Here is a 12,236-nt window from a genome sequence, read left to right as displayed (position 1 = left end):
ATAGAGATCAACCATTTTCTGATTTGGAAGAGGACATTGCTTATTTCAAAGGTGAAGGTGATGTTATTGTATTTGGGGATATGAATGCTCGTACAAAAACATTGCAACATGATACTAAACAATTTGATATGCCATACATTTCAAGGGAGTTGGAGGAAGTTCACTTGTATGATCGTACTTCAATGGATGAGAAAGAGCCGGATCACTATGGAAAGTTACTTTTACACATGTGTAATAGCACCGGTATGCTCATTGCCAATGGTGTATCTTTGTGGAGTGGAACCAATGGATTTACATGTAGAAGACATAATGGGGATAGTGTGATTGACTATATGCTACTCTCTGAAGCCATCATGTATCGCATAAAGAGTTTTATGTTTGGTCAATGGACCCCGGAGTCCGACCATCGCACCTTATGTATTGACCTTTCATGTGGAGAAGCAACTAAGCATGATAATCTCAGCCAAAGGAAAGAGAAGTTATCACTATGTATGGATTTCAAACGGGCACCAATGTACATTGAAATGGTTGAGCAAAAATTATGGATGACAAAGCTTCAATGTGATGCACCATTGGAAACTAAATGGGAAGCTTTCAAGAAAGCTATTTGTTCTTGTGCGGAAGAATGCTTTGCCATAAAGCATCTCCATGGTATCAACAAAGATAGATCACGCAAAAGGTGGTTTGATAAAGAATGTCAAGATGCTCGAAAGTCCTTGATAAAGCTTGATGCAACTATGGACAAAGACAACTATCAAAGTCATTTGCATACATACAAGGCATTGATTCAAAAGAAGAGAAGAAGATGGGAAGTAAAGCAACAAGAATTTCAAGTCCAAGAAAAGGCACATGCATGTGGAAGATTTTGGAGAAGCTTGAGAGGCAAGCGGGTTGAGAATTTTGGTAACTTGAGTCTAGTGGATATGTACACACATTGTAGGCAATTATATGAGCAAGAAAATACTGAAAAAATGCCATTTTATGGTTCACTCCCATGTATGCCGTCTTTTTTTACTATTGAGGATGTATGCGGTGGGCTTGAAAAGTTGGCCACTCGCAAAGCGGGAGATCTTCAAGGTATCAAGCCGGAGATGATCAAATGGACGGGAGATTTTACCCATGAGTGGATGTGTGATATGTTCAACCTTGCACTTCAACATGGTATGCCTTATGATTGGAGTACTAATTGGGTTAAGCCTTTGCATAAAGGAGGGGATGTAAAGAATGTAAGCAACTACCGGACTATAATGATTGGGTCTCTTATGGCAAAGTTGTTTGGGTGCATAATGGAGATGAAATTGAGTGATTGGGCTGAAGAGAATGACAAGCGTGCAAAGGGACAAGCGGGTTTTCGTCGATGCCATAGCACCATTGATCATCTTGTCACTCTTCGTGTTCTCATGGAGGAAAGTCGGTTGAAAGGCAAGCGATTGTATTGTTGTTTTGTGGACTTTAAGAAAGCCTTTGATATGATTCCACGTAACAATTTGTGGAGAAGGATGGAAGAACTCCAAGTGCCAAGTGAGTTTATGCTTGCGGTTTCTCGAATCTATGAGAAGGTGATTTGTCAATTGCGCATGGGAAGAGAAATTTCAGAAATTTTTGTAAGCACTATTGGGGTTAAACAAGGATGTCCATTGTCACCAACTCTCTTTGGTCTATGCATCGATCAATTGGAACAAATGGTACTTGACTTTATGCAAGAAGAAGGCATTGAAGAGGTCACTATTTGCAATGCGGTAATCATGCTTTTGTTGTATGCGGATGATGTAGTGCTTCTAGCACACACTTTAGAAGATGCACAAAAGCTTATGGTTGTCCTTGAGAACTTTTGCTTGCATAGTGGGCTGATTGTAAATGAATCCAAAACAAAGGTTATGCTTGTGAAAACCAACCATAAGGAGAAGCCATGCATTGTGTACAACAAGGAGACACTTGAAGTTGTTGAGAGCTTTAAGTACCTTGGCCTTGAGGTTCCATCCAATCACAAGTGGCATGAATGTGCTATGCGTCGTTTGGAAGCGGGAAAGAGAGCATATTATGCATTTGAGAACATGTGTAATGCGGGAAACATCAAGTGTTGGGTTCTCAAGAAGTATCTTTTTGATGCATTGGTGACACCGGTTCTTCTTTATGGAGTTGAAGTGTGGGGCGGGAGCATCTCAAAGTCTACTTGGAAAGAGTTTGAGAATGTCCAAAAGCGTTTTCTTACAAACTTTCTCCAAGTTAAGACACAAACACCATATATGCTCCTACTTCTTGAGTCGGGATCTCTTCCAATTGAGGTTATGGGCATGGAAAGGGTTGTGGAGTACATGATAAAGATGCGTCAAAACCCCTCACATCGACTTCCTACAATTGCATGGGAAGCAAGCAAAAAAGTTCAAAAGACGCATAAAAGCAAGATCTTGAGCACGGGATGGATGCAAGACATAAAGAAGTGGTTTGGGAGATGGGATGCATTACACTTGCTACATGATGCTTCAATTGACTCTCAAGTGAATGAAGCTTTTCTACAACGCCAATGTATTACGGCTTGGGAGAAATCCGGTGGGTCACGCTTCATACATTACACCACCTATATTGCCCCCAACTACAAAACCATGTTCTTCGCTGAGAGAGGAAACCGTACTCACACTTACATGCTTGAGCCTATTCCCTTGTCCGCGATACGCACTATCGCAGCAATTCGGCTTAGCTCCCATTTCCTTCGATGCGAGATAGGGCGTTGGGGCAATGGAGAAGAGTCAAGTCGATTGTGCACATTATGCTCATTGCAAGTTCGAGAGTCTGAGTACCACACACTACTAGAGTGCTCAGCTTTTGATCACATCCGAACTTGCTTCTCTCACATTTTCAGCCATAACTTAGACCTACACACTTTCCTCTCCCAGCCAAAGTGTGGGCTCTCCATTGCGACTCTCATCACTACAATTTTGGAGCATCGAGAGTCACTCATCAACCATACACATACTACATCACATGTAACTTTGGTCCCATAGGTCATATTTGACCTCCGAGGACGATAATAAAATCTATCTATCTATCTCTCTCTCTCTCTCTCTCTCTCTCTCTCTCTCTCTCTCTCTCACACACACACACACACACACACACACACACACACATATATATCATATCCTCCCCCTTGATTTCACTCACTCCCTTGATCTCACTACCATGTCCTCTTCCCATTGTGTACCTTTGTTGTTGTATCCATCCTTTGGCCTCCATGAGTCATTTTGGCATGCTTCTTTTCTCTCTCTTACCCACTCTCTCTCTCTCTCTCTCTCTCTCTCTCTCTCTCTCTCTCCTATTTTTTCGCTCTATCCCTTTGTTTCCATACCTCCCTCCCCCCCCCCCCCCCCCACATACACACACACACGCACCATCACCTTTCTTAACTACATCCCTCTCCTACAACCTTCCTCATCATTTCTCCCTCAATAACTTTCTTTACAACGATCCCACTCCCATTATGTCTCCTACACTCCTTCCCTCTCTCTCTCTCTCTCTCTCTCTCTCTCTCTCTCTCTCTCTCTCTCTCTTCCCTTCTCCCCTTCACACTTCATACATTACACCACCCATATTGCACCCAACTACAAAACCATGTTCCTCACTGAAAGAGGAAATCCTACTCATTCTTACATGCTTGAGCTTGTCCCCTTGTCACTAACACACACTATTGTAGCCATTCAACTTAGCTCCCAGTCTCTTTGATGAAAGACACTGCATTGGGGCAATGGAGAAGAGAAAAATTGATTGTGCACATCATGCTCACTGCAAGTTCAAGAGCTTGAGTACAACACACTACTAGAGTGCTCAACTTTTGGTCACATCTTAGCCTAGCCTCAGAGCGGTTCTCACATTGCATAGAGATGATGGGCATAGGGGGAAGTTACAGTCATGTTTCACGGTTTTGTACATAGTAGCCCCTACATTGTTTAGCCACTTGGGCTATGTTGGCCTTCAAGAGGGATATTGTTGGGTTTCAGGCCTGTGGTCGGGTTGTGCTGGCACCCATCCTCTTATTGCACTCTTTGTTCATAAAGACAATAAGGAGGAGAGAGTTAATTACTCTCTCTCATGCTCCACCAAACAGGTATGCTCTTGCATCCCCTTCCCCCTTCTCTCCATTCCTTCCCTTGCACTCCATCCAAAGCTTCCTTCATGACTTAGACCTCTCTCTCTCTCTCTCTCTCTCTCTCTCTCTCTCACACACACACACACACACACACACACACACATGCGCGTGCGCACACACACACACACATAGTATCTAGATGACAGGTAGTGGCTCGATTATCTCTCTCACACACACACATAGTGGCTATCCTCTGGCAAGGTCTAATAGCACACTTTCCTAATAATATATGATTTTACAGGAGTTCCCCTTCCTGTAAGCTACTTACCGAGCCAATATAGAGTTATACACACTACAACCATGGTCACTCACCAACTAAAAAAAATCATATCCTTGTCATTTTATTGTTCGGGTTAGGGAAAGGCCTTATCTCTCTCTCTCTCTCTCTCTCTCTCTCTCTCTCTCTCTCTCTCTCTCTCTCTCTCCCTCATAACTTCTTCATCCGAACTCCGATTTGGGTGATCCATAGCCTCAATCAAAGAGCACAAAGCCCTCTACGCATTGATGTAAAGATAGAAATTTTCAGAGTCATGAAATGTGTTTTTGTAACAGCATTTCCGAAGTGAACAGGTTCAAGAAAATTGACTCTCATCTCTTATTTTACATACAATGTCTTCTAGCACTCGCAAGGGTTATTCTTCTTCAACAAGGTCCACAACCATTGTGGAAAATGATCCAAAATATCCTAAGTGTGGAGATAGCAACACAACCACCCAACCAACGACATCGAAAACCATGATCATGGCATACTTGGTATCATTGCAAGAGACCGTAAACAAACAAGGCGAAGACTTACGAGCACTTGCAATGGAGAATGGCACACTAAGGGTACTTGTGATTGAGAATGAGAATCTCAAGAGGACACTTGAGATCCAAACAACACATTTGATGCAACTTGAAGACAAAGTCAAGAAATGTAAACGCTCTCTTGTGGACTTGAATGCTTTGAAGGAGCGGATGAGCAAAGTCGAGCATGACCATGTATTGAAAGAGGAGAAATTTGACACCATGAGCCGAGATGTATGCGACATGAAAAATTTATGCACAAACAAGTCTTGGGCTGATATATGTGGTAGCAATGTGGTTTCTAATTCCTCGCTCATGCAAGATATGGTTCAAACAAAGAATGTTGAGAATGTGGATGTGGAGGAGTTGAAGAAACGGGAGCGACGTTCCAAGGATATTGTTATTCGTGAAATTCCTAAAGAGAAGCTAGAGACACCTCCCCTTGCCATTCTTATCAAAGATTTCTTCAAAACCCACTTTGGCATGTCCATAGTTATGGTCTATGGAGCACATAGAGTGGGGAAGCAAGGAGCTCCTTGCTCGGGAGAACGGCCAATTGTATGCTGGTACCATGCCAGATGAGACCAAGCAAAAGATTATCCTTATAATAGCTAGATCTATTTGAGGGATACAAAATGTTTTGTATGTGAAGATCACACTATTACGCAAAAAAATATGTGTCGCAAGGCATATGAGGAAAAGAATAAGAAAAACAAGGAGATCTCTCATGAAGAAAATGTGCCCAAGGAGGAGGCAAGTCCCTCGAGCAAATAGGGATGCGTGACCTATGAGACCGAGTTACAATTGAAAATGTGCTTTTGGAATTGTAATGGATACCCATGGAATACGGGGGTTGGCATTGATGAACTAACAAGCAAAGCCGATGTTGTACTTCTTGTTGAAACTTTGGAGCATGATACACAAAGGATTAATGGCTTGGATAATTACAATGTACATTCATTGATGTGGTGAAAGAATCTTAAGCAACAAAGAGGACAAGGAGGGTTAGCATGTATGGTTAAGAAAGGATTGGAAGGTTTTGTATCAATTGTGAAAAATGACAAGTACAAATGTTATGTATGGCTGAAAATTATGACACGAAAAAGAGCACCCATTTTTGTAGCCGGTTTCTACATTTCTCATCATGACTCCCCCTTTTATGCCTTTTTGGATAGAGATTATCCATTTTTTGATTTAGAAGAGGACATTGCTTATTTCAAAGGTGAAGGTGATGTTATTGTATTTGGGGATATGAATGCTCGCACAAAAACATTGCAACATGATACTCAACAATTTGATATGCCATACATTTCAAGGGAGTTGGAGGAAGTTCACTTGTATGATCGTTCTTCAATAGATGAGAAATATCCGGATCAGTATGGAAAGTTACTTTTACACATGTGTAATAGTACGGGTATGCTCATTGCCAATGATGTATCTTTGTGGAGTGGAACCAATGGATTTACATGTAGGAGACATAATGGGGACAGTGTGATTGACTATATGCCACTCTCCGAAGCCATCGTATCGTATAAAGAATTTTATGTTTGGCCCATGGACCCCGGAATCCGACCATCGCACCTTATGTATTGACATTTCATGTGGAGAAGCAACTAACATGATAATCTCAGCCAAAGGAAATAGAAATTATCACTATGTATGGATTTCAAACGGGCACCAATGTACATTGAGATGGTTGAGCAAAAATTATGGATGAAGAAGCTTCAATATGATGCACCATTGGAAACTAAATGGAAAGCTTTCAAGAAAGTTTGTTCTTGTGCCGAAGAATGCTTTGTGCCGAAGAATGCTTTGTTATAAAGCATATCCATGGTATCAACAAAGATAGATCACGCAAAAGGTGGTTTGATAAAGAATGTCAAGATGCTTGACAGTCCTTGATAAAGCTTGATGCAACTATGGACAAATATAACTATCAAAGTCATTTGCATACATTCAAGGCATTGATTCAAAATAAGAGAAGAAGCACTACAAGAGGCTCTTCATATTAGCGACGCTCACACAGCGACGCTCAAAAAAAAAATTCCCGGCGTCGCTATGAGCGTCACAAATTTATTTATAAATTTGCGACGCTCATAGCGACGCCGGCTAGGGTAAAAAAAATAACCGAGCGCGCCCAAAAACTCAGATCTCAGATCTGAGTTTTTCGGCGCCCTCAAGCAAGGAGCAGGTAACGCTCTCCCTCACTCTCTCTCTCTCTCTCTCTCTCTCTCTCTCTCTCTCTCTTTTTCTTCTCCACACACACACACACACACACACACGAGGAGAGGAAGGAGAGCCAGGTATGCTCCTTCCCTCTCCTCATTCTCATGTTCCCTTCCCCTCTTTCTCTCTCCCTCTCTCTCTCTCACACACACACACATACACACACACACACACACAGTGTTTTGTGTGAGAGAGAGAGAGAGTACAAACAAAAACAAAAACGCACACACACATACATAAACAAAGAATGCACACACACATTGCGAGAGAAAAAGAGAGAGAGAGCATGCATAAACAAAAAACGCACGCATTGAGAGAGGAAAAGAGAGAGAGAACATGCATAAACAAAAAACGCACACATTGAGAAAGGAAAAGAGAGAGAAAACATGCATACGATCCAAAAAAACGCACACACATTGAAAGAGAAAGAGAGAGAAACTAATTTAACGTCGTAGGAAACTAATTAAAATTAAAAGACCTAAAGATCTAGCCGACGAGGAGTTGAACTGAAGACCTATTATTCAAGAGGGAAATGGCATAATCAATCTATCATACTTGGCATGGGTGATAGAAAGGTTATACCATTTATCTCTTTTTATTGGCACACACATCCACACACGCGCACACACACAAGAAGAAGAGAGTTATAACGTCGTAGGAAACTATCTTAAAAGACGTTAAAGATTAGGTTATATGTAAACTTACATTAAATTAGATTTACGTTTATTTTTAACTAGATTTACGTTTATTTAAGCTAGATTTAGATTTACGTTATATTAGATTAGATTTAGGTCTCCATAGACTGCGATGCCTGCATGAAGCGGGTGAAGAAAGCCCTCAATGGAATATAGGGTATTGCTGCCTTCACTCATGGTGGGCTTCGTCGATCCAAAAGTACTGGTGAAATGTCTTCAGAAGATAGGGAAGAAGGTGGATCTTCAGGGCGGCAAGAGTCACTACATCCCCGACACAATGACCATCTAGACAACCTCTAGTCATTAGACTTACGTTAAATTAGATTTAGCTTTATTTTTAGTTAGATTTACGTTTATTTAGATTTACGCTTATTTACGTTAGATCGAGTCCACGCAAGAATTACTTACGGTTTAGGGTTTAGAGTTAGACGAACAGTGAAAAGATCTACTGTGAAAAGATGTTAAGATGAAGTGAAGTGCTACAGCTAGAGAAGAGGCAAAGGGATTTTGTCCACTACATGCAGTATCATGTAGACGTGGGTGTGTAGATTTCTTGTACCCACAAATATAGGTATTGACCAATAAAGACGAGATTATAACCCGGTGGTTCTGATCTCCGTGCACCTCTAGACCGAGGTGTGCGGGGATTGGACATGACTAGAGAATGTGAGATAAAGAGAGAGAGAGAGAGAGAGAGAGAGAGAGAGAGAGAGAGAGAGAGAGATAAGACGAAGAATGCCAATAGAATATTAAATTTGTTGTCCAAGTTATAAGTTTTTTATCCTCATTATGAGTAGCGACGAGGATGTGGGACCGTCCAATCGAAACACCTATCTCTCAACGAGGGTCTTATGTCCTTGTAATCAATGCAAGCATGCTGTGCGACGGACAAGACGTGTTTCTTTGCAGCACGTTCGCGAATTTGGCGAGTTCGATCCATCTATTATAGATCGAGTTGTTGCCAATTATAACTCGTCGGACTCTGACGCTGGCCAACAAGCAGCAATCTTGCAACCCAATAGACGTGTTCGCAGGCGCTTTGGTCAAGCAGCATATGTGAGGCCACAAGATGTAGCCTCTGACAGCTCGGGGGATGATCATGCAGAGCACATTCCCAACGAGGCAATGTCTGAGCCCGAGATTGATGAAATGATCGAGACGATCATGGATTCAGAAAGGCTTATCTATGATGATATGAAAAGTGAAGCCGATACGTCATTGTATAATGGAGCACGTATGTCTAGATTGAAAGCACTCCTGGTTCTTCTCAACATGCAGGCAAAGTTTGGATGGAGTGACACTAGCGTCACAGCGCTTTTCAGGTGATCTATTACAATTAGTTTACTTTAATAGAACTCTAAATGTATAATGATCTGATAGATTTTTACACGACTGTATCATATTTTTATGTTGTGTAGATTGCTGAAAGAGCACATACTACCAGCTGACAATGTGATGCCAGATTCCCGAGATGAAGCAAGAAAGATTTTGCGAAACTTGGGGATGGATTACAATTCTATCCACGCTTGTCCTAATGACTGCATTCTTTTCAGAGGGGAATACACAGACATGGAGAAGTGTCCGAAATGTGATTCCGAAAGATATCGAGTAGATCTCCACGGGACAAAAATTCCACAAAAGGTTTTGCGACATTTTCCTTTGCTTCCTCGCATCAAGCATTTCTTCGAATGTAAGTCCATGGCCGCCCTAGCATCATGGCATGAGGAGAATAAATCTTCGGATGGTGTGCTACGAATTCCTGCAGATTGCGCAGGCTGGAAACATATAGATGGAACATGGTCGGATTTTGCCAGGGAAGCTCGAAATTTGCGCTTAGGCCTGGCTATGGATGGCGTAAATCCATTTGGTCAAAGATCAACATCTTACAGTGTATGGCCCGTTGTCATCGTCAACTACAACATTCCCCCGTGGTTGACTACAAAGAAGGGGCACCTATGGCTAAGCTTGATTGTGCCAGGGCGATATAAAGTGGGGAATATGGATGTGTATCTTCGTCCACTATTGGAAGAGCTACAACAATTGTGGATTGGCATAGAGGTGGTGGATATGAGCCGACACACAGGACGACGGAATGCTTTGATCAGAGGTATTCTAATGTGGACCATGCATGACTATCCCGGGCTAACAGAATGCTCAGGTGATCTATTGACACTCCTCACTCAGACACTGTAAATCTTGTTTTTTCCCATAGTTGATCTATTATCATGTGTATACATGCAGGGCTTCAAACAAGCGGATACAGAGCATGTGTCACATGTGGACCTAGACTGAATGCACGTAGGGCACCCTCACTGAAGAAGCAAATCTACGAAGGTCATCAAGCGTATCTTCCAGAGAATCATGTGTTACGCGACGGCTTTTTGGGAAGAGAGCCACCAAGGATGTCTGCACAAGCATGGTTAGAGCAGAAGGAGATGTGCGATGACGGATTGCCTCCAGGGATGAAGAGACTATCTCTATGGTACGAGTTACCATACTGGCCACGACTCGTGATCAATCACTTGCTCGATCCAATGCACATATTCAAGAATGTGGGTAATCTACTATGGGACCATTTGACCGGCAAGAAAGATACTTTGGGAGCCAGAGTTGACCTTAGAAATGTGGATCGTATGGAGCAATATTGGCCGCAAACAGCGTCTGATGGATCGATAAAACTCCCTAAAGCACCATGGATTTTCACAGGAGCCCAAGAACGCAAAGTAAAAGAGGCCATTCGATCTTTGCGGACCCCCACTGGCGTAATGCACTCGCTCCAAACGTGTTTTACTAAAGAAGGAAAGCTTACCGGTTTGAAGTCACACGATTGGCATAAAATGTGTCAGGTACGTTCATAGTGGACTTTAATATCATTGCATAAAATGTGGACTTTAATATCATTGCTACACATACTTTACAGTTTATCTTACCGGTTGCCATTGAGGGATGTTTGTCTCTCGACATCCGTAACACAATCTACAAACTTGCAAAGCTGGTGCAATGGATCTCACAAAAGGAGATCGACGTAGACTCCATACCATTCGCCAAACTAAATGCTACGAAGCTTGTGTGCATGTTTGAGAAACATTTTCCTACTACAATGCTAACCATTCAGGTGCATCTTCTTGTTCACATAGTTGATGAGGTGGAAATAGCTGGCACAGTTCATTCCAGATGGATGTTCTTCTTAGAGCGTTTCATGAAAACGCTTAAGGGATATGTGCGTCAAAAGGCACGTCCGGAGGGTAGCATGGCAGAAGCTTGGTTGGTATCAGAGTCCCTAGTGTACATTGGAGAGTGGCTAGACGGATTTGATAAATCCCGGGACACGCTATGGCGAACCATAGATGATGAGCGCATATCTGGGGTTGTCATGTGCAATCTCGGTGTTGAGAAGAAGATGACGGAAGATCTAGAGGCTAAAATCAACCGATTTTGCATGCTTCACAATCCAGTGATGCAAAAGTGGATTTCACAATATGAGGATGCAAAGCAAGAGCGACAAAGGGCACGAATCGAGTGGAGACGGGGAAGACGACCACCGATGCACTATCCAGCGGTTCTGGAGAGCCTACCAACCTTCATGAGCTTAAGATGGTTGCACAACCAATTGAAAAGCGCACAACAATGCGGTGACGAAGTGACTGAAGAAGAGTGGGAGTACTCTCGGGGTTGCGCGACCAAGGTAAGTTTGCAATGTACGACTAGCAAGTGACTTTATTTATAAACGTTTGAACGGCCACTCATAATCTTTGTTCGTTGTAGTATAAGTCATACACAGCAGCATGGTGTAAAGGTCGACATTTTAGGGTGGAACGAATCGACAAAAAGCGTTTTACTCAAGATTGTGGAATCATGGCAAAATTTGAACAGTCTAGTCGACGACGTTCCTCTGATGCAGATCCTGTGGTGGCGGAACTCACTTACTTCGGCACGCTGCAAGAGATTTTGAGGATCGATTACAGAGGATTTTTTGTCGACTTGTTCGACGTGCAATGGTTCAAGATAATCATGGAGGGTCGCAACGCTACTGTGCGTAGAGGAGAGTCTGGTTTTCTTGAGGTGGATTCTACTAAGAAATGGACTGACCTAAGAGACACTTTCGTACTACCCGAGCATTGTGCACAAGTAAGTATATAAATAGTTACCATCCCCCTTTTACAAGTTATGTGCTTGAAAGCTCTCATGTAAGTTATGTGGCTCTGGCAGGTAGTATTTCATCCTACAAAGTCTACATCAAACTGGTGGTACGTCATAGAGGTAGCCCCTCGTAGTGCAAGGACGTATGAAGGCTACCATGTGCCAATCACAACGACATCAATGGAGGAGATCAGAGAAGATGCTCAATCAGAAGCCGCTGCGGTGGTGCCAGACGAGCATCAAGATGC

This window comes from Adiantum capillus-veneris, chromosome 7, assembly GCF_014529385.1.
Source record: "Adiantum capillus-veneris isolate H3 chromosome 7, ASM1452938v2, whole genome shotgun sequence".
In the NCBI taxonomy this organism is placed as follows: Eukaryota; Viridiplantae; Streptophyta; class Polypodiopsida; order Polypodiales; family Pteridaceae; genus Adiantum; species Adiantum capillus-veneris.
Note: the sequence above shows the minus strand (reverse complement) of the source record.